Source organism: Neolamprologus multifasciatus, chromosome 10 (assembly GCF_963576455.1).
Source record: "Neolamprologus multifasciatus chromosome 10, fNeoMul1.2, whole genome shotgun sequence".
Taxonomy (NCBI): Eukaryota; Metazoa; Chordata; class Actinopteri; order Cichliformes; family Cichlidae; genus Neolamprologus; species Neolamprologus multifasciatus.
The window spans coordinates 3,585,651-3,609,739 of record NC_140448.1 but is presented as its reverse complement, the minus strand read 5'-3'; the positions used below and the strand labels follow the sequence as shown (position 1 = coordinate 3,609,739).

General features: G+C 39.7%; 1 long non-coding RNA gene across 3 annotated transcripts in view; it reads left to right on the top strand.

Moving 5' to 3' along the window:
- The first annotated feature begins 3,331 nt into the window (after positions 1 to 3,331).
- LOC146509373 (uncharacterized) overlaps positions 3,332 to 24,089 on the top strand; it is a 50,111-nt gene continuing 29,353 nt past the window's right edge. The window contains exon 1 of one of the 3 annotated variants that reach the window (XR_014876628.1): positions 3,332 to 3,940. This is a non-coding gene — a long non-coding RNA (uncharacterized LOC146509373). Of the gene's footprint in view, positions 3,941 to 4,241; positions 23,347 to 24,089 lie in introns of those variants that run through there. The other 2 variants (XR_014876629.1, XR_014876627.1) reach the window with 2 other exon arrangements.

The following is a 24,089-nucleotide window of genomic DNA, read 5'->3' as shown; positions in this document are numbered from 1 at the left end:
TCTATCTATCTATCTATCTGTCTATCTCTATATCTCTCTATCTATCTATCTATCTATCTGTCTATCTGTCTATCTATCTGTCTATCTATCTCTATATCTCTCTATCTATCTATCTATCTATCTGTCTATCTGTCTATCTATCTGTCTATCTATCTCTATATCTGTCTATCTGTCTATCTATCTATCTATCTATCTGTCTATCTATCTCTATATCTATCTATCTATCTATCTGTCTATCTGTCTATCTCTATATCTCTATATCTGTCTATCTCTATATCTCTATATCTCTATATCTATCTATCTATCTATCTATCTATCTATCTGTCTATCTGTCTATCTCTATATCTATCTATCTATATCTATCTATCTATCTATCTATCTATCTATCTATCTATCTATCTATCTGTCTGTCTGTCTGTCTGTCTGTCTATCTATCTATCTATCTATCTATCTGTCTATCTCTATATCTCTCTGTCTATCTATCTATCTATCTGTCTATCTGTCTATCTATCTGTCTATCTATCTCTATATCTGTCTATCTATCTATCTATCTATCTATCTATCTGTCTGTCTGTCTGTCTGTCTGTCTGTCTGTCTGTCTGTCTGTCTGTCTGTCTGTCTGTCTGTCTGTCTGTCTGTCTATCTATCTCTATATCTGTCTATCTATCTCTATATCTGTCTATCTATCTATCTATCTATCTATCTATCTATCTATCTATCTCTATATCTGTCTATCTGTCTATCTCTATATCTATCTATCTATCTATCTATCTATCTGTCTATCTCTATCTATCTATCTATCTATCTATCTATCTATCTATCTATCTATCTGTCTATCTCTATCTATCTATCTGTCTATCTGTCTATCTGTCTATCTCTATATCTCTATATCTGTCTATCTCTATATCTCTATATCTATCCATCTCTATATCTATCTATCTATCTATCTATCTATCTATCTATCTATCTATCTATCTATCTATCTATCTATCTATCTATCTATCTATCTATCTGTCTATCTATCTGTCTATCTATCTCTATATCTGTCTATCTGTCTATCTCTATATCTATCTGTCTATCTATCTATCTATCTATCTATCTATCTGTCTATCTATCTCTATATCTGTCTATCTGTCTATCTAGCTATCTATCTATCTATCTATCTATCTCTCTATATCTATCTATCTATCTATCTATCTATCTATCTATCTATCTATCTGTCTATCTCTACATCTATCTGTCTATCTATCTATCTATCTATCTATCTATCTATCTCTATATCTATCTATCTATCTATCTATCTATCTATCTATCTATCTATCTCTATATCTGTCTATCTATCTATCTATCTATCTATCTATCTATCTATCTATCTATCTATCTATCTCTATATCTGTCTATCTATCTCTATATCTGTCTATCTCTATATCTATCTATCTATCTATCTATCTATCTATCTGTCTATCTCTACATCTATCTGTCTATCTATCTATCTCTATATCTGTCTATCTATCTCTATATCTGTATATATATATATATATATATATATATATATATATATATATATTTGTCAAGGTGCAGTGACTCTTTATATATATATATATATATATATATATATATATATATATATATATATATATATATATATATATATATATATATATATATATATATATAGTACCAAATCATTTTGCATCTGAAAACACGTATCATGGTTATACAAGCTTCTTCAGAAATGCAAATATATGGTTCCTGGGTTTTATGTAAGCATTCAAGTGTCCAATTGAGCAAGCCGTCTCCTTTTATGTGGGGTCCTGTAACCTCATTAAACCTTACTTTGTGATATGAGCACAGATGGGTCTTATAAGTGGATGCATAAAGTAAAGTATGCCTTTCATCACCCAGTCAGTGCTATTCTGCTGATGGAGACTGATGCACAAATATGAAATGTCGACTGGTAAGTGATACGATCCTTTTTTTTTTATAGTGTTTTGCTGTTCCGTCACTGATGTGTTTGAGTGTATGTGAGAGGCTTTTCACAACTTTTCCTTGTTAACTATCCATTATAACAGCTGTATTGCAAACAGCTCATGGAGACTTTTAGTACTTTTTATTGATAAAAGGTATCCATACGGAGATGGAAGTCTTCAAAACAAAAGTAAATCTATAATATTTGCATTAATGATTTAAACAAACAATGGTAAACTGTCTGTATGGCCCGATGCAGTGTTTTTTGTTCATAAGCTATGGGAACTGTGTTCGTTTGAGGGATTGGCAAATAGACTGGGAGGGGGCAGGATGGACCCGTATTAATAGGAACACTTGAATGAATTAGAAGAATAGGTTTTAAACATGCAGGACAGCCACAATACTGGGCACCGACTGGAGGACTGTACCAGCTTGTCTCATTCAAATGATGCAAACCTGCCTGATTGGCGGGATTTAAACGCTTGTTTCAGCACACTATCCAAGCAAAACCACGTCCACTCCAGAGTGTGTGTGTGTGTCTGTTTAACTGCCAGTAATCTGAAAGTAAAAAAACTAAAACTAACTTCAGCTCTGGCCGTGTCTCATGTCATCTTTGAAATGCTAAAAAAAAAAGAGGGATCCCATTAATGTTTTTTTTTTAAATTTTGTGTGTTGTTTGTGATATTTGCCATTTGGAGTGGACTTTAAACGATGAAATTATGACATACGCGTGTAAATAAATTCCCAAATTGACACTCCTTTGTAAACCTGTGTGATTGAATGTGCTTCACTCCAACACTGTGGGCTGTCCAGAAACAGCAGCTTCTTCAGATTAATTCAGCAGAGCACCACGAGTGGATGTTTTCATTTGAGTTATTTGGTCATTTGGAACGGTCCAGAACAATTTAATACAATTATATTGATATTATATAATCTTGTTGAGTGAAGGCAGTCATTGTTGCCGTGTAGCAGCAGTAAGTGTTACCCTGATTGCGGCAGTGGTGTAAGTGTCCACCAGTATTATCTCTGTCAAGTGGCTGTCCAGGTATGGTTATATGATCTGGTGAGGTAAAGCTGCCCCACAGACACAACTAAAAGCTCCACACCCCTATATATATATATATATATATATATATATATATATATATATATATATATATATATATATACGCCCTGCGTCTGACCTGCGGGTCAAGGTGCAGTGACTCTGAGGTTGTCTAACTGGGCCTCTTGAAACTCTTGCTTTGCATTCCTGCACCAGTGGAGGGGGGTTGCCACAGACAGGGTTATTACTGGACTGAGAGACTGAAAGAAAGACTGATAGAGAGGGAGAGAAAAGCGACGGAGGGAGGGAGAGAGGGAGGGAGGGAGGGAGAAGGGGGGGTTGAAGGAAGCTGGAAGGTATTATGCACTATTTCCTTGCCTTCCTAGAAGCTCTCACTTGTTCCCTCCCACTCGGCCGGCATTCTGTGGCAAAGTAAAAGAAAACGCTGAAAACTTGAACCTGCTTATAGTCGAGCTTCCTCGGCCTTCAAACGAGCTCACTTGTTTTCTTTGCCTACCCTTCCCCGCGTATGTTTCTCGCACTCTTTCTTGCTCCTCGCCTTCTCTCTGTCCGTCCCTCTCTCTCTCTGGGCTGTGTAAGAGGATCACTTTGTTTCCGTTGCCTTTTTCCGCGGTGCTGCAGACACACATGGAGCAGAGGACTGGATTTGAGGAGATACTGACGAAGTGCACAGCTGCAATGGTCCCCTCCATCTCCACACCAGGACTAAGCCCCCCCACGACCCACCCCAGTGTGTGTGTGTGTGTGTGTGTGTTTGACTCTCTCCCTCTCTCTGTCGCACTCTCTGCTATCCGGCTCTCCGTGGGGTGGGGGTTGCAATATAGTAACTCAGAAAAATGGAAGTGGATTGGAGATAGACAAGATAGGAAGCTTTCGTTCTCGGGCTCGGACGTCAGGATCTGTGTGGTAAGTGCTTTCCTCTTTGCACTTTTTACAAGTTCTGTCCCTGAGAAGAATCCATCTGCCTGAAATCTCAGGAGCACTCGTCACGGCTCTATTGATTCATTTGTTGCCTGCTTTAACTTCTTTAGTCGGACTTTAAACTCCGTTCCCAAGTATTAACAAAAAAAGCCCGATTTTCCTCATACTTCTTGTCAGTCTTAAATTAATTTGGTGACAGGAGAGGCTAGATCTTTGAATTTGTGTACAGATGATTTTTAATTATTTTTAAAACATTTTTTTTATTTCATTTGGTGGGAGGGGGGGGGGGGAGGTGGAGTGATGGGGTGGGGGCAGTTGACTGGGGGAAGGGATTTTGAAGAGGTCAAAGAGAACGGCTCGGACAGAACAATGGTTGTGAAAACTTTACTAGTCATTTAGTTACGCCTCTGTGAAACATGTGTCCGTTTGTAGCCAGCGACCTGTGCTCGACTCCGAGGAGGCTCGCTGTGGAGGCCATTTATTTTAGCTAATTCGATTTATCAGCTGCTCAGTAGCTTCACTTTTTTTTATCAGTTTGGAATTTTTTAATTTGTTTTTTAAATGAGGTGGAGTGCAGTTATGAGTATTTGAGACAACGTCAGCCTCACCAACCGACAAAACTGTTCATGTCTCGTGTGTTTTAAACCGTCGCTGCTTTTACAGGAATGATGTGATGAACAAGAGAAAAGAAATGAGACAATGAACAAATGTTTTGATACAAAATCACAGAGAGAGAGAAAGAGAAGTTTCCAAGTTTGCAGTGGATATGGTGGGCTAAGCTTCGATCCACATTTCATCGGCCTTTGATGAAGTGCTTGAGGAATTCAGATTTTTTGTTGTAGTGCTGTTGAAGGAATAAATAATGCAGATTACAGTGAAAGTAATACTTTACTGAATAACTCCATTGTTTGAAATGTTAGGGAGACCTCACGTTTCACATATGTGAGAAGCACTGGACCAACATTTATAATAATTAACATTATTTTTATATATTTGAGCTATATTATTGCTCAATAATTAGTTGATAATAATATATGATAGGAATTAAGATTTAGTTTGAATTAAAAATTAAAAAATTGTAATTTAGAAAGAATATTGTTACCTATTTATTTTAAAAGTAATGTTGTAGCTCATTTAAACTCACAAATGTTGGTGCAGTTACGTGAAATATATCACTGGCATCATTTAAAATTCACATTTTATTTTACTTTAATTTTTTTGATGTGCAAATATTCTTTAAGGGTCTGACAAACTGTGTAAAGTGTCAGTTTAATAAAGTAAGCCTTTTCACTCATTTGCACAGAGAAAGCTGTGGTTTGTGAGAGTCTTGTGAAATTAGCTGATTTAAGCAAGAAACTCATTTTTAGGAAGCTCCTGACCTTTAGAGCCGTGATTTATGTCTCACCTTGATGGTTCACTGGCAGTTTGGGGTTTTTGACCTCACTCTTTGAGGAAATCAGAACCCGTTTCTCTGACCGCCTCACTCTGTGCCTCCCTCGCTCCCTTTGTTCATTAGACATCTCAGTAACGTGGGAATTAAGTGTCTCGACTGGCTGTAATGGGCTTATTTCTCCTGTGAAAGGTAGTTTTTAGAGCCACATTTTAAAAGGCTCAGATGTGCCTCTTTTTAATTTATTTATGGCGTTCTCTGAACACAGTTGAATTTATAGTATGCAGGATGAAGCCTAGCTGCTACCGTAGCTCCTTTATGCATGCACACGAGCTGTGCTGCAGGGTCTGGTTCTTTAGTTTGATTATGTGGGTCACAGTGTTGTGAAGGAGCACAGAACTGCACATCTTCTTGGAAAAAACGTCTGTCAGAAAGTTGGATTTCCAGCTTCAGCAGCGTAAAATGAGAGTAAATAGAAAGTTGAAGTGACTGCTCAGCCCTGAGGATGATTCTGTGGATCGGTTTCTTCTTGGTGAATGGCTCTTTACACACTTGCAGCTTTTGCTTTTCTCTCCCAGTGTTAACTTGAACAAATATTAAAATAATGCAAAAATTCCAGGTGAGCTCAGAAATATTTTTTGACCCTTTTTAGGAGGTAATGGCAGAATTTTTGGTTTAAAATGACTTTTTTTCTTTTTTACAAATTATAAAATGCACTTATTAAATAATAAAGTAAAAATCTGATTTGTGAGAAATGACAAAAAACTTTACTTGAGTTTCTCAGCTCCCAGAATTCAATGCTAGTGAAGAAGACTGCAGTTGTCTTCTATGACTATTAATCAGTTGGTACGGTTCATCGTCTAATCTGAAACCCTCTCTACTCCTCTCTGGGATGCATTTGTGTATGTTTTCCAGTAGTACGTCTGCTGACAATCTCCGCTGCTGTTTTTTAAGCCAAGTAACGACATGTCGTCAGATAACCTCCCTGACCTCCCCGGGCCAATTTTAGCCTCTCCTGCAAGCCTGTTCTAGTTATAAATTAGCCTGGTTCTTGTGCGCAGGCAGTGAAAAGGAAAAGCTCGGTTAGGAGCAGTGATTTATTAGCTGTTAGGCTTCCACTGTCATGTGACTGACAGAGGTGTCATTCAGGATGGAAACAGAAACCCAGAACGCAGGCGGGATCCGACTGGTTCAGGAAATAGGAGGTGGTTTCCTTTTCTGCCACTCAACCAGCAGAGAAGTCGCATGATTTACATTTGAGTATTCCTGCCAAGCAGTGTTTGAGTCATTCTCGGAGCCTGTTAGTGCCACACTGTACTATTTACTATGATTTTCAAGGGTTTTAAGGTAATTGTCTGCGACGTTCCTAAGTTGTTTGTTTGTTAAAATCCATAAGATGAGAGACAAACAGGAAATAAAAATGAAATACTAAAATCTTTCTAAAACTTAAGTCTTTCCACCTTGAATTGTCAGAGGGCATTTATCTAAATGAACTTTCATTGCATTCGTTGAATCCTTAGATCAAACACTTACTTATTGGGGTTTAAAAGCTTTAAAAAAGCCCTTCCACCCACGTCTTCCACCCTGTTTGCTGTTGTGCATTTTCCCACTGACTTCATTTCAGCTATGCCACGTCTCCCTTATGTTTCAGATAAATATGTTTGTACCTCATCATAATGCAACCTGTGCAAACCTGTGTGCTGGTGTTTTGTTGCTCACTGCTGCTCACCTGGCTCCTTCTCTTTCCAAACACACCACTTTGCATGTGCTTCACTCTATGGCTCGTGTGGCAGCTGCATGCATACTGTGCTATACGCTCTATACGTGGTCAGGCTCATCTAAAAATCGATTACTTATCCTTTTCTGTAAATTGAGTTTTGCTTACTCCGATTACGGCCTTAATGCAAGTAAGATAATTTTGCTAAGATGTTTGTATGACAGTCCCAATAATGTGAGTATTGTCTTACTCGGGTTATGATCAAATTACTAGAGTGCATGTAAAACCAGTGAGTGGAAGCCCTGTTTGTCTCCGTTCTGTTTACCAAGCAGGCTGCTCCAGTTTTTACCTCTGACACATGAATTGTTGTAACAAAGCCTGGATATCACCAGGCTGAATTCAGGGAGGCTCGTGCTGCTGCAAGTGTGGACAGTAAGAAGTTTTGAGTCGTCGTTGCTTTGTTTGTTTGTTTTTGAGAAAGGCTAACTAGGAGACAGTTTCTAGTTGAATTTTGCTGACTAATGTAGGCACACAGTGTGGCGTACAGTTAATTCATGCTGTTCCAGGAAGAAATATGATCAAAATAACTCCAACAATGCAGCTGTTCATAGAGCAGGAGTTTGTATCCCCAAAGGCCGAGAAGAGAGGAGCTTTACAGCTGCTTCCTAGGCCTGAGCAATGTGACGATCATGTATTGTGAACAATCTTAACTTGGCATATCTACTTTAAAGTCATAAAGTTTAAATGACATTCCCTTCTCTGTGTGATGTAGACGAAAGCATGATTGGTTATGACTCCTTGGATGGTTAATTAGAGTTTATTTTAAACCAGAGACAGTATGGCGGATGAAGAATAGCAGCGAGTAACAAAGGAGTCCCAAAAACAGCACTTCTGATCAGAACCTTCAAAATAAAAGCATCATACAAATTGAATGCAGATCTTAGTGACACTGGCCTTGATTCGACTGCAAAAATAGGCCCAATCCAGCGTTTCTGTTATGATACTGATATCTGGGCTTGGGCAATTTCCTGATGCAAGCATTTAATAGTAGTTTTCTTCATTTTGAGACTCTGAATTATTCTAAATGATTGCTTTTATAACTTTATCATCTGATATGTCACAATTTATATCCAAGAATAAAAACTTACTGAATTTGTATTTGCTAGTAAATTAGTAAATGAAAACAGGAATAATTAAAAAGTAATTACAGCATAAAAATCATTGCATTTATCACATTTCAGCTCAAAGTGAGAGTCTCTTATAGTTATACCATACCATACCACCTTTATTTATAAAGCACTTTAACATAAAACCAGAGTTCACAAAGTGCTGTACATGCTAATAGCATAAGTAAATAAAAATTAAAATGAGATAAGATAAAATAAAATAAATAACTAAAAAACTAAAATAAATTGAAACATGTTAAAACAAATAGAGTCAACCCCTCTAATCAATGCCAAAGGCTTCAGCGAATAAATATGGTTTAAGAAGACTTTTAAATTCAGAAAGAGAAGAGGCCTGCCTAACATGCAAGGGTAGATCATTCCACAACTTTGGAGCAACTACAGCAAAAGCACGATCACCTTTAAATTTATACTTAGTTTTCGGTACCTTAAGAAGCTGCTGATTGGCGGACCTAAGGGAACGGGCAGGTGTATATGGTTGTAGTAGCTCCGAGAGGTAGGGGGGGGCCAGGCCATTAAGAGATTTAAAAGCAAATAAGAGAATTTTAAAAACAATCCTAAAATGTACAGGTAGCCAGTGGAGTGAAATTAAAATTGGGGTAATGTGCTCAGACTTTTTTGTTCCAGTTAAAAGACGTGCTGCAGCATTTTGCACAACCTGCAGGCGCCTAATGGACGCATCACTAACCCCAAAATAAAGTGCGTTACAATAATCCAGCCTAGAAGTAACAAAGGCATGGATTACTGTCTCAAACTGCTGTTTCGATAAGATAGTCTTTATTTTGGCTAATTTCCTCAAATGAAAAAAGCTCGATCTTACAACAGCTCTGACCTGGCTTTCAAATTTAAGATTTGCCTCTATTTTATACTATTTTCCTTTTTTATGTCTCTCACACTCTCTCTCTCTCTCTCTCTCTCTCTCTCTCTCTCTCTCTCTCTCTCTCTCTCTCTCTCTCTCTCTCTCTCTCTCTCTCTCTCTCTCTCTCTCTCTCTCTCTCACACACACACACACACACACACACACACACACACACACACTGGGCGTGGAGCTGACATCCATCCATTCATTTATTTTCTTAACCACTTATCCAGTTCAGGGGCACAGGAGGGTTGGGGCCTATTCCAGCTGTCATTGGCTGAGTGGCGGGGTACACCCTTGACAGGTTGCCATCCATACCATGGTGAAGCGAGCTAATATTAACTGAGTTGACGACAACACTTTCTGTTATTTTAAGTGGAATAAAATCTTCCCTTGCAAGTGTTAAAATGAACCAAAGACCTTCTAGCTTCTGTTCGTAATTGCTGTCTCTCCCTGAAAGTTAATGAGAGAGAGAGAAGCCTGCTCGGTTGTGTCAACTGTCTTGACCAAAGTTTGCAGTTAAATAAAAAACTTTTTCAAACATAGAAAAAAAGGAGCATGAAATGGCTCCAAACTACTGCAGCGCTTCAAAGAGATTTTACTAGAACTGGGCCATATCATACCGTTCACGGTAATACCGGTGTAATGTCGGGCAATGATAAGAAAATGAAATATGGCGATAGAATTTGGGTAAAACGCGCATGCGCATTGCCTTTGTTTTCATACGCATGGCGGAAAAAGCATGGCGGCGACGGAGAATAAGAAGGGCGAAAGCAGATCATCGAATGAAACAGATGAACCAGAACTGGTTTGTGAAAATGCTGCAGCTTCAGTGGTGTGGAACTGGTTTAGCTTTCGTCTGTCAGATACACAACAAAGCACTATTTTTGGTAGCGCATGCTAGCGGGCCGTCGTTATTACCGTGTTGTTTGGGAAATACGGCGCACTTAAAATCAATCCTTTGATTTTTCTGAAAGTCGACAGAGCCTCTTATAATCCCGTGTGCCTTATGTATGAACTCTGGTTGTGTTTACTGACCTCGAAATGATTTTATGTTCACGGCGCTGGAAAATCAAAAATGTTTTAGTACGACTTTGCTAAGCTACGAAGCTGCACCGCTTGATGGATTGTCGGAGCATTACGGCTATCGTAGGCGGAGCCTCGCGGAGTGATACGTACTGTGCTTCAACATAATATTACCGTATTGTGTGTGTATAACCTCTTTTTAAGTTTTGTGGATATTATACATGGTTATGCAGAGGATATGTCGACCAGTTTCCACTGGAAATGCCTTTTGGTTAAACTGTCAGCAAGGAATTTGCACTGTTACATTTTTATATAACTTTAATGCACAGAAAAAACAGCTGCTTGTTTAAGTGAAAATACATTGATGGTTTTGTTTTTTTTGTAGAGTTGTAAAGTATTTTGTCTAGTGTCAATTATATCGTCAGTTATATCGTTATTGCAAATTTTCAAATGTATATCACGATAAATATTTTTGGTCATATCGCCCTGCTCTAGATTTTACCTTTCTACTTTAGCTTTCCATCTAACTGTTACTCACGTAATAAGCAAAGAACAGGTTAGGATGCCTTTATTGATACATGATCCAGTTTTTTGGGTTGGGGATCCAAATATCCCATCTGTGAGTCCCAGCAGAGAGGACCATGTGGTCTACTGGCCAGACTGTAAAGATGGCGAAACACTACCAGCAAATCGTCTCAGTGTTTACAGATATGATTGGTGCAATTGTGACTTCCACAGAAAGACATCTGGTGGCTCGTGCCTCATCCCAATAACACTGTCCAAAAAACACGATCATTCATATGAGCACAATTGCAAACTGGGGTGGGACCAGCGTTAAAGCCAAACTCTGTCTTTCATGCACCAGCAGAAGCTTTTGAGCGTGCAACTGTTAGCACACCCGTACAATGATAAATGAAGGGATTCTATTGCATTCTGTTCTATTCTATTAGCGCCATCGTTTCTGTCCAAGGTGGGAATCTGCTTCTCTGATTGGCTAATGTTACAAACATCACATTATGTTTCTTAAAAAGGTCACCTGCTGGATGTAGTAAAACTCTCCCGTCCTTTAGCATGTGCCCAAACGCTGAGATGCAGGTTTACTTACTTATGCATGCCTGTTTGTTTTACAGAGTTGACACTCCCTCTCCTTTAGTACACATCGCACACGAGGATGATGCACCATTAAACTGTTAGTTCACATGTTAGGACGTATTCTTAGGACAGAGATTTCATTTTTAAGTGCAATAATTTGTCATTGGATATTATTTTAATATTTGAGGAAAGTCATAGGGGTTGTTTACTCTTTACTTATATGGTAAAAGAAAGTCATGACTTTATGGGCGATTAGCATGACTTACTTTGACAAATAGCACGAAGTGCAGGAGGATGCTAAGTGTCATTCAACACTACAATAATGATGACAGATGATATGCGTCATAAGTCCCTCATTATTGAATTATTAATGACCTGAGCCAAGTCTTGAGCATTGCCAATGGAAAATAACACAGATGTTTAGTGTTTGGGATTGTTCGCTGTGATAAATTAATACCCATGGCTACAGTTTTCAGTTCAACCCATTATTACCACATGAAGAAGAAAAGTAGAACAACATGTCGGTCTTTGAACTTAAAGTGATGTGAAAAAAATATTATCTAAAAAGCAAAGCAAGAGTAGATACACACATACACACGAGCACACACACAGCATTGGATTCTGGCACAAATGGCCCCCAATGGGTTGTTTATAAAGGGGGTGATGTCATGTCTGTGATGGAGGCTGTGTCTCTTTACCGGTGATCCATTTCTTACCCAGCTGTCCTTTGTGCTACTTAGCAGAAAGGAAGAACAAAAGAAAGACGGATATAAAGATGCAAGATTATTTTACAATCCTTTCACCTGCAGCTCACTTTATACCTGCCATTAAAAGGTTTTAGTTATTGATACGATGTTTTTTTCTTCATATTTTCTGTCCTTTGCTGCACAAATGTAAGGAAGGAAATAAAAGAGCACAAGTCAAACATTGTGTTTCTACTGTATACCACAAGGCGGTTGTTGGAGTGACCGTTGATTAAACAGCATCCCAGTGATTACTGCGAGGTGCTCACACCAGACTGCTTCTGCAGTTTTGCTATTTGAACACCTTATTTGAAAAAGTGATCATCTTTGTACTTTCACTAATCCAATTTACATATTTATTATCTTGTTTGGTGTTTCGGCAATTTTATTCTGGACAGTTGCCCATTTCCTGGGTCAAAGGATCATTGGCAATTTGTCTGCTTGTCTTTGAGCCAACAGGAGTTCGTTCTTCTTCGCAGACAAAGGGTCGCGGGACTTCTTTGTGGCATCGTACGTGTGTCTGCGTGTGTTTATGTGCGTGTGCGCATATGTCAGGTCTAGTGTTTCCAGCCCCTCGACTCTGCACTGTTTTAAACAGCTTGGCTTCTTTAACCACCGCGCTCTCTATGGCGGGCACGCATATAAGTGCTGTGTGTGTGTGTGTGTGGGGGGGGTGGTTGGGGGAGGGGAGTCCATATAGAGCTCAGGGGGCTCCCTGGGAAATGGTTTCCATACATTTAGCGTTTCCTCTTTGTGGTGCAGCAGGGTTGTCGCGTCAAAGCTGTGGTACAAGGAGGGGTGGAGGTGTTGGATAATGCAGACACAATGGGCGAAGGCAAACATTAGGAGTGAGACAAAGGACACTCCGCTTAGGTCACAGGGGGGGCAGCTCTTCCCATTATCTAAGGGAAGTGATCTTAACTGAGGGACTTTTTAAACCCATCAGCAAATTAGGGGCAGCGCTGAGCTGCTGGTGTGCGTTCGGGTCATGATCAAAGCCTCGAGAGTGCGTCTGTTTAGAGAGGAAGGCCGTAAAGCAAAGGACAGCAGTCACAACACAGCACAACATGAGGCTGGGTTAGCGCTGAGAGTGCTATCATGACCGTGTTATCATTGTCACAGTCGGGGTATTTACTCATGGGAAGCAGAGGATAACTTCTTTCTCATCTGCACTAAAAACAGCACAAGCACCATATGTCATAAGGTCAGCTGAGAGTTTCTGCACCATACAGAGCCAATCTATAATCATGCTGCACCTCTGATAGAAACTGGCATCAGTTATCTTTTTTATATAGAATAACAAAATTGTGTTTCAGTTTCATTGTGTCAAATTATCATCTAAGTGTTTGTAATTGTGTTTTCTTTGGATATAGTACAACATTAGGCTTTACCTATGTAGTATGACTTTTTATAGTTGTTGTCTAATCTGCTGTTTATTTTTCTACGTTCAGAGATTTGGGCTATACAGTATGTTTAGCTTGAATTAACTTTATTAAATAATTTATCATTAAAATAACCACCAAATGATTTTTTTAACATCACTAATTTACTTAGACACTCCCATATTTGCTAACCACGTTAGAGCTGAGACGTAGGTCAGCTTTTAGTATTTTTTATGAGCTAAGCAGCTTGTCACGTTCCACTCTAATTTATTGCTTGAAAACAGAGTGTCAATTACGTGGTAATTACACGCTGTTAAAGCTGCTGCTTAACTACTGGACATTATGAACATTTATGTCTTTGTTTCTCACTAAACATTTAATTTACTGTTGGGGTGTTCAACCATAAGGAAACAATTAACCTATCGTTAACAAATTTTAAAAGATTTCACTGAAAAATCGCTGAAGAAAATTGATGGAGGGAAAAGCTAGAAAAGAAAAGCAGAAATCTTTTTGCCAAAAAGCTCAACTAAATGTCTCCATATTCGCTTCTTCTCCTTTTTTGTTTTTTGAAACCTTATGCGTGTTTGTGTGGCTGAAGGACCATTATGGGACAGGCTTTTAAGGGAGATCTGGGAAGTGGAAACCTAATACTGCCTGACTGCTGCTCTTGTGTACATGAACCCCACAGCTGCTGGACAGAGAGGGAGAGAAACTGGGGAGAGAAAAATGGAGGAAGAAAGGAGGAGGGGATAGAGGAGAGCACGGTGTGCTCGGTAATTAGTTGTCTGGTTTTGTATTGACCAGTCTGGTGCTTGGGCCTTGGGGACTGTTAAATTTGCAATTGAAACTGAAAGGATTATGCATCCAAAAGACATTAAACAGGAGCAATGAATAGATTGGGGGCCACACGGTGGACTACTTTCTTTTTCTTTTTTTTTAATCTTCTTCCATCTTCTTAGACGAGCTCGAGAAGCTGATGTTTTACACGTTACAGGTAAATTTAAAAATGTACCGTAGGGTCGTGACAGTTTTACACTGTGATAATGGCAGCTCGTTTTAAGAGTCAACCATTACAAAAACAAACACTACACTGGTTCGAGTCATCATTCGGGGTCAGTTTATTAAAAGCAGACGAAGTCTGGAATCATTGCCACATGTTACCTGCTGCAGAGCGCGATGCGGCGCAAGTCTAATGAAATGTGTTTGAATGGAGACGTGGTGACCACGTGTGGGAATTGATGGCTCTAGCCTGAGCTGCCCAGGGGGGGAAGGAAGATTTGTGTCTGTGTTTATTGGTGCTGAGGTTGCTCGTGCTTGCTGCAGTGGGCCCACTGAGTAGGTAACACCTTCCAAGTACTTGCTGAATCTTATGGCCCAGAGAGATTCCCTTTAGATGCACTGCCAGCGTTGATTTGAAGCGATCAAACTGGTGTGCGGCAACAGTTTCGTGACTTTTAGCAGGGGAAAGCAGAGACGGGCACAGGAATCGCTTCAAACTAAAGTGTAACGTAGCCCCTTTCTGACTTCCATTGTGTGTTAGGATCCGCTGTACCTGCCGTTCTCACCCGTGGGAATGGTGCAGCATGCCAAAAGTGACATCACCTTTGCCGGCACAAGCCAAACTTTGGTGTCGTTTCGGCCGGTGTGAGCCTCTTAACCTGCCAACACCACCAGAACACACGAGTGTATGGTTGTGTCAGTTTTTGCTGCTGGTTTAATGAAGCTCAGACCATACAGAGGCAGATGATGATGCAACAGTTTGAAACGATGAGGCTTTGACTTCTTCTCTTCCTATAATGCAGAGCTTTGTCTGAGTGGAAACGCTTATCGTTCAGGTGAACACTGCAGTGAGTACTCGTGCCCTCAGAGCTGGTATAAATGGCACGGCGCCGTAGCAGCAATGTTACTGTTACTGGCGAGTATAATGGACCCATCAAGCAGGCCAGACCTTACAGTGGGGAGGCAGAGGGTGGCTTTTAAAAAGGCAGGCTATAATATGAAGGATCTCTTTGCTTCCATCTGCATGGAGCATTTGAACCTGCTGAACTGCGAGCCTTGAGTGTATCTTGTGGATGATAGAGGGGTGATGTCATGCTCTCTCTCACTGTTTGTGTAGTTGGCAGAGCCCGGCGTGCTGCTGGAGAGAGTCGCTCACTATGACTTAGAGCAGAACAGCCCTGTGGGACGCTGCCAGAAAGTTCCTGCCTGCTCCAAAAACTCTGCTTTCTGCTTTTTCCTCTGATTCTGCTTTGACACGATGATTCCAAATCTTGTACCAACATTTCGCGTTTTTAATCTGTTCGAGTGTCCTGTGACGCTTTGCGGCCCAGAGCGGAGGAGGCACTCTTTGTAGATAAAACACACAATCTGGTCGAGATCCCGCTTTGTGATTATCACAACGTAAATACGGGAGAGCCTGAGCACAGGTGGCTGATGGTAACCAGACCGGACTGATGTGCGCATGGAAAAGAAATCACTGCTGTAATGTCACGCATAAACAAAGCCTGTTTTCTAAACCTTGCCATGTTCGCTTGAAACATCATACGGCTGAGCGTTTTCACAATGAGCCAACTCCAAAACAGCAGCATGGGCAAACAATATTTTCCCTAAACTTACAAAGTTATGATTGCACAGAAACATCTTTAAAAATAGCACTTTTGCTGCATTAATGCTTGAAATAAAAAAATGACAACATAAAGATAAAATCAAATCTTTTCAATTGGAATTGTAGTTAAATTAAAAAATAAACCCAAATATACTGCACATGTTAGGTGTTTATTATTCTGTCATATAAATGGTTGTATTTTTGTTTTAGAAAAACAAAAAAGAAAAACCACGGCCTTCCTGCAAAGGAAAACCACAGTTAAAGTACTAGTATTTTTTTTTTGTGTGTGCGTATTTTTATTTACTTAACAAATATATTTTGTTTCATATATCCAGAAATAACAGGAAATGCATTGCCTTATAAATAAGTGAGCCAACACAGCTCATTGCCCCAGTTATATATGTTTGTTAGTATATTTGTACTCGCGCCCCAAAGGCCCATTTCTGAGCCTGGACAAACCCTGTAATATCTTCTAAATTGCTCTAAATGTTGTGAGGATTACTTTAATTTTCTGCACTATTAGGCATTTTACCTCAAGAAATGTGTCTGAAAGGCTTTGTGACATTTATTCTGATGATGTTAAATTTCTGGTTTAGTCTGTTCACTTCATCTTCATCCCCTGACTCAGCAGCCGACTCAGAGAAAGTTCAGATTTTCTATATTTTTGGATTATTTCAGCTTTTTCAGACCGACTGCTTCACGCGGCGCTCCATCGTCTGCTCGTCAGAATGAGGTGGCAGGTTTTGAGCTCCTGTGCTCATCTGCAGTTAAGAACCTTGCCACACACACACACACCCCACCCCACCTTCTATTTGGGGGTCTCTGACTCCCCTCCCCTCATCCCTCCTGGTAATAGATGGCCTCCTCGCTTTGAGCTTGAGCCCACCTTTAAACAGCGAGACAGGACTGGGGTTTGTCTCGGGCCAAGCGGTGGAGTGGAACAATAGGAGTGTGTGACATTGTCTGGTGTGTGTTAGGAGACCGACGTCTGTCTGAAACATACGTGCAAACACGTGATGGCGTTCTCTTCACACAGCTGCCTTTACCTGTGCCTGCCAGGTAGCAGAGAGGGAACACGGGACATCCAGGGTATGCACATCTGCACATTTTTCCTCTTTTTCTTTTTCTTCGCGCCGAGGCGTCCGTCTCTACATCACGTTCATTGCCGTTTCCATGCTTCCCGCTGTTTGTCTTTGACGACAAACCCTTTGTCTGGCTGAAGCCTTTAACACAGAGGGGCTGGAGCCTCCGTGGATCTGTTCTTATGCCTGTGTGCGTGTTTGTGTCCATTCATGATAGACCGTCTCTGAATATGTGTGTTTTTTTGATTCATAAGCTGCTAGGACAGACTGCAGCATTGACCTTGGCTTCGTTGAAATGTGTGTGGGGAGAGCATTTATGCATGTGTGAAAGGAGTTTTTTCTTTCTTATTGTTCTGTCTAAAAGTGCTTATGATGCCACGATTCCTGTTATCTGCAGTGAAGGAGCATGTAGACTTCTCCCTGCAAATCTGTTTTCCCTGCAGTGGCTCCATGGGACAAGGATCTTGTAGATTTCTCTTTTCTTTTCTTTTTTTTTCGCTTTAGCATATTCTGCATTCATATGGAAATGGGGGGCAGATGAGGGACAGAATCTCACATCAATTTGATTGGGCCATGAATAGCTGCCAGTGTGTTTGGACTGACCCGGCGCTGCCTTAGAGGCACTGCCCAGCCTCTGCTCTAAGACCGCAGAGCCGAGCACATTTTCAGCTGCGACGCACACGTGTTCGTCCACACGCGCGCTTCCACCGAAGATGAAAAAGCAGATGCTCATAATTGTACTCGTACAATTAGTTACACTCGAGCACTTAGGAAGACAGAGCGCTGTCTCATTCTCTGTCACTGTCTCTGTTTTGCACATATACAGGCAGCCACAGATCCCAGGGAGACGTTAGTGTCGCAATACGCTCGTCTTTTTTTTCTTCCTTTCTCCCAAATCCTTCTTTTTCTTTTTTATTAAATCTTCACTCACCCTCTTTTTCCCAGCAAAACGGATGTCATGACGATGGGCCTCCTTTAGCATTATTAAGGAAGTTTGACTTTATGCTTCCATTTAGTTTCGGGCCAATGAAAGATGCTTAAAATATTTTATTACAATATTTCCCTACATCTTAGAATTAAACAGGACAAATAGATGTCTGTTTACATAAATGCAGAGTTAAAACACAAATATATATTTTTTTATAATTTTATAAAAAAGAAAAGAAAATTTTAGCCTTAAGGTTTTTGTGGTTTTGTGTTATGTAATCCTGTAACCCTGAGAAAATGCACAGGCATCGGTTGGATTAAGGTAATATGCTTTTTCTACGCTGTCTGTGAATTAATATTGTATTTGAGGAGTCCCGTTTCTAATAAATTTTGAGTGTGCTTCCTTCACGGGCACGTCTGGTACAATGGGCCTCCCAGACCGAACTATTGCAGTTGGATCTAGCAGCAAGAATCCATCAAACAAGATTTGTCTCGGTGGATATGCTGGTTTTGTGCTCAAGAATTAGAGCCCACCACCCAAATTCAACCCTGGTCTGAGTTACTTTGTCTTTTATCAAACTAGACAGTCCCTGAAAGCGTGGCTGTAGAGTTTTAATTCATTTAGTAATGCATCGTCTCGCTCTTTTTTTAAATAATGTTTTTAAAATATAATAACTGCAATTAGGCTTATTTCAATAACATAGACATTTTAAAAAATAAAATCAATTAATAAAGTAGAAAGAATTCATTGTTCTTACTCGGTTTTATTAGGATAATAAAAGATTTTTTCACAAATATTCAGCACCGACTTTAAGATAAATTAATAACATTTATTTACATTTTTTCTGCTTAATATTTAACCTGAAATTAAACTTTTTTTGCTATTAAATTTCCTTCGTGAAAGTATTTGTTCTGCTGCTGTGCATTTCATCTGCATGATCATCTTTGCTTTCTCCCTGGTGGCTGTTCTGTTCTGTTTTCCGAGTTTATGGTTACATTTAGGCAGAGTTAAATATTTTGCCTGCTGAAGCATGGCGTGTCCGCTTTAACACCGAGGTCCGGCCTCTGTCTATTAAAAGAGCAATGTGTTGAAGGAGGGCCTCAGTGTGTGTGCGTGCTGTTTTGTCTCTCCATTAGCACCCATTCAGAGACAAAGAGTCAGAGGAGCAGACGATGGGCTTGTTAACACACAGGCATTAGTGAATTAGTGTGTGTCTTTGTGAGGGAGGGGACACTCCTCTAGTGTTATGGGGCTTTCACCACCGATACACTACACTCCAATACCACAAGTGTCCAGCCACTGAATAGGGAGGATTTGTTGCTGCACACCTAATTAAATAGTGCTTTGGGTAGTGGTTGTGGTGAGGGGCCCTTTGTTCCAGTCCACCTTCTAAAGCACCTTGGAAAGCTTAGTGTTTGACTTTGGTGACTGTGGAGGTTAGCCCGAGACCCAGCCTCTCTGTGACAACAGCAGCTGCCTTTCATATACCACGATCATAGCGTAAGACTGTTTGGGACCTGCAGACGTGCCCAGCGAATTGCTGCACATTTTTAACTTAATCGCCCAATTAATAAAGTGATCGATTCATTAAAAAACAAAAGAAATGTGAGTTTGTTTGTTTTCCCTCCCACAGTGAAAATGTAGTGAAACAATGTGAGATAGATGATGAGTGAAAATGTTGTGGATCTGCTTCGTATGAGCAGGACTCACTGCAGGGGGGTGATTATGATGCCCTCTGCTTTGTGTAGCAGCCTTGACCTGAGGGAGGGAGACTTTGTGTCCCTGAGAAGGGACGACACATCTGAAGTCGGTTCAGTCAGACAGAGTTTGCACTTGGATAGAATCTAGATTTAAGGTGGTAACTGTTCTCTAAAGTTATATTATTACAGTTTATATAGAATCCAGTGTAATCTTTTTGTTATTGTTTGTTTCTCTGTAAGTGAATTATTAAAGTTTTTGCCATCACCTGATATTTTAGTGCCTAGGAATTGGTCACGTTTCTCCCCTTGACAACCCTAAAAGAATAGCATTAGCTAGCACACAAGATGATATGATATTTCCCTCAGTCCACCTTTAATTTATGACAGCGGTGATCCTCATTGCTTCTGTTCTCCTGTGCACAGCTGACATTAAAGTGAATGGTAGTTTTTTTTAGATATGTAAGCTGCAGTCACAATCTCTTACAGGAATATCTGACAGGGTCTCTCAGCGATCGAGGGGTTTTTGGTTGTTTGGTTAGCTCTGCTGCCTCATCACGAGCTGTGAGAGCAGACGTGGTGGAGCAGCACTCTGGCATTCAGCTGCCACCGGTTCCAGGCAGAACGATGGTGATGGTGGGTTGCTGGTTTACCTGTGTGTTCCAGGAAACATCTGCCAAAGCTGCTGTTTGGTGGAGTGTGTGCTGGTAAATGTGTGGTGCAGAGAAATCAAACGCATTTATTTATTGTCTCATTTACTGCCAGTTGTTGTAGTATGAACAGTGGAAAAATGATTTGCTTTTGGATCCATTAGAGAGGAGAGGATACTTTCAGATGATAGAGAAGAAACACACACACACACACACTTGATCAAAAGGAATAAAACATCTTTTTCTGTTTTTATTTCATCATGTGGTGTTTTGACACACATTCCAGAAATAATTGATTTAAAGAATTCCAAAAATATTTTAGCTTTAAGGAAAAATATATAAAAGGCTTCCCTAATGTATTTATTTTCACATTGTTTCATAATTCTTGTCTTTTTAAAGATTGCATCGTGTTAGTGCGTAACACGGGACAGGAATGTTGAGCTCGTCTTTGTGGCAGATTTGGCCGACTTGTCCCCGTCACCGTGTCGTATAAAGGTTGAGTGAAGAATCCCCTCCCCTCCACCCCGTGGTCCCATCTCTGCCATTGTTCCTGCTAACATCAGTCAGCTCTGTTTTCTACATGCAGCCTTTTTTTTTGTTTCATATCCAGGATGAATTATGTCCTTTTTATTTTCAGGCCTCGTCTCATGTTATTTATCTCGTTTATCTTCCCTTTTAGATGATGTTTAATGTAAAAAACAATTAAATGAAAATGAATTTATGTTGCATATTTTACTCTTTTGTAATTTTTTAAAATGTTTTCTAAATAAGATTGAAAATAATTTTTTAAAGCAATTTAATAATTTTGAAATTTATTACATTGTATCTGTAGTGAGATGTTTATCACGCAGTTAGCAGCTATTATTTGTTTCCATCAACATTTTAAGAGTTATTCTTTAATTTTTTGTCACAACATAAACTGGAACTGAGTTTTAATAGAAACCCAGACTACAGAGGAGATGCACTGTTTGCAATCAGCTGGCAAACTGCTTTTTTTTTTTTGTCTGTTTAATTATAACATTTAATTTCACATGAAAGTAGATTTTTCTTCGAGCGGGGCGAGACCTCCAGCTGCTCTGGTTCTGTGCTGTTAGCATGTGGGCTCTGGCAGCAGCGGTATTTTCGGAGGAAGGCCCGGTAGTCGCTGTGGGATCAGCCTCAATTGTTGTGCGAACACAATGCCTTTGCGTCCTTACTTCACTGCTTCTTTTGCTTTCCTTCCCCTGCCTTTGAATTTGCTCATTTTCTGCCCTGTTTTGTTCCCCCCATCGCCCCCTTTGATTGGCCCCTACATAGCAACTTGTCACATGGAGCGTGTAGTCTGCTCTTCTCTGAACCTTTTGCTTTTTAAATCCAATGCTAAGTGGTACATTTGTGCACTTCATTTTTGTAACATGTTTTATCCAATTAAATGCAGTTAGAAAAATTATTTTAGCATTAATTGTTTTTAAGTATCGTTTTTAAACATTTAAAATATTTTTAAAAAAGATGTTAACACAATTAAATACAATTCAAACCACTTATTAATAATGTTAAATCAAAAATAAATGATTGTAAAATAAGTACGTGAGATAAAAAAAAATCTAACAATTACTTTTCTACTTTCAAAATAAAAAATAATCAAAAAAAAACATAAACCCATGTGTGAAATAACAAAACGAGTTTTTCTTTATGAATCACAACAATCACCTTATATGACTGTACAATGCTGATATGTTGACATTGATCGTGCCACCTTTTACTGTCATCAAGCCTCTCACTGCCTTCTCTCTTTGGCCCAGTCAAGTGCACATATGCTCATCCATAACCATTTACTGCAGCAGTTCAATATGTAAACACACACACACACACACACACACTCAACGTTAATAAAAGCACATCGTTTTAGCTGCCTTCACAGAATGATTGTATTTAATTAATTACCAGGACTTGACAGGTCGAGTGGTTTTGACTTGAAATCATATTGTCATTGGGTCTAATAATGAGCCAAGTAATGCAGTAATGTATGTGTTACTTAATTTATTCATTTTCTATGTACAGCTAATTCCTCAGAATATAACTGAGCAGTTCATATTTTTTCTATTTTCTATTTTGTATAATTGTTTTGTTCCTTTACATGTGACTGGAGTCATTCATGCAAATAGTTTACATTTGTTTTACAAATGTTGCAATTGCATTAAACAATTAATATTTAAATGCTTTATGTCTATTTATAAAATATAAATTTTAGTTGCAGATTTTTTTGATTCAACCAATTTTCCTTTTTTTTTTTTTTTTTTTTTTTTTAGACAAAGGTTTTTTTTTTTGCAGAAGTTTAATTAATTAATAACTAAAAATTCATTTGTAATCATAAGATGCTAATATAAATATAATACTATAGAAATCAAGCATGTTGGATCATCCAGTGATCAGTGAGGGGTGAAGAAAGCAACTCAGCTCTTTTCTGCATTCATCACTTTAACAAAATACCAGACCACATCAGGAATAAACTTGGCAACAATTGTTAAAGATGACATTTTCTTTGCAAAAAAATAATAAAAATATATATAATTATAAGGATAGATAGATATTCTTACAAGTATTAAGAAAAGAAATCACAGCTCTGGGCCCACAACACAAACCTGAGAAGAGAGGGGAAAAAATGCTGGCTAAGCTATCCGTTTCACACACGCAGGGACAGAAGGTTCGATATTCATTCGATCGATGAATGAAAAGGCACAATGGCAAAATCGGACAGGCTCCTTTTCAAATCCACGTCTCCAGTGTCCCCCCACCCACCCACCCACCTCTCCCTGCCGCCCCTCCACAGTCTGCAGTCGCTGGGCGGCTGGTGTGGCAAACAGAGAGAGAAAGAGAGAGAGGGGAGAGCAAGGGTTACATCAAGGCTGCTCTCTGGACCGTGCAAACAAGTCTAGACCAGTGACCTGTTCAATGGCTCCTTTTGAGGAGTGGGGCAAGTTCGGTCAGAGCGAGGAGAAAGGCAGGCGCAGCCTCTTTTCACTGCCGAAGCAGCTCACAGCTCGCGATCGACAGGAGGTAAGGAGGGCCGGGAGGGCAGGCATCTGCTTCCATGGTTACAGGCCGGGTATGGGGACCCTACAATTGAGGAAGCTCCGTTCTCATGCTCCCACAGAGGCAATGTCACGCATTTTAAAAATGCGTCAGGCCGGGGCGAGGACCACATCCACCAGCGGCAGAGTCGCTCTTTCAGTGTGGAAATAAAATGATAGCACGTCTGTTTGAGGGGTGCAAAAAGAGTGTGTGGAGGGGCGGGGGGGGGGGGGCTTTGGGATGGGGGTGGCAGCATGTACTTGGAAAAGAAAGAAATGCGTCACATGATTGTGGCAAATCCTAATTCAAAGTAAGGTGTTTGTTTTTTTCCCGCGAGCTGCAGTGATTTTCACAAATGCGCCCGGTGTGTGTTTTCAGCGGCTTTGGTGGTGAAATGATGTTTTGTACAAGTTCGTGGCACAAATGATTTATCCTCAGAGGGAGCAAAGGTCAAGGTTTATATGGTCAGATATCTTAATGAGGATTCTCCCAAAGCAGCAGAAAAATGGAAACAAAATAACCTTTTTTTAATTTCTTCTGCAGGAAAGCTGTTTTTATTTCTTTCTTCTTTTTTTTTTTGCCAGTGATTTCAAATTCAAATCAGCTCTTGTGAAAATGTGCATATTTGTTACTTTAGCACGACGTGTGTGTGACGGTTTTGGATTGCAAACCAGTCAAATGTGAGGAGTCACATCTGTCTGTTTATTTGTTGATTTGTTTGTGTTTGG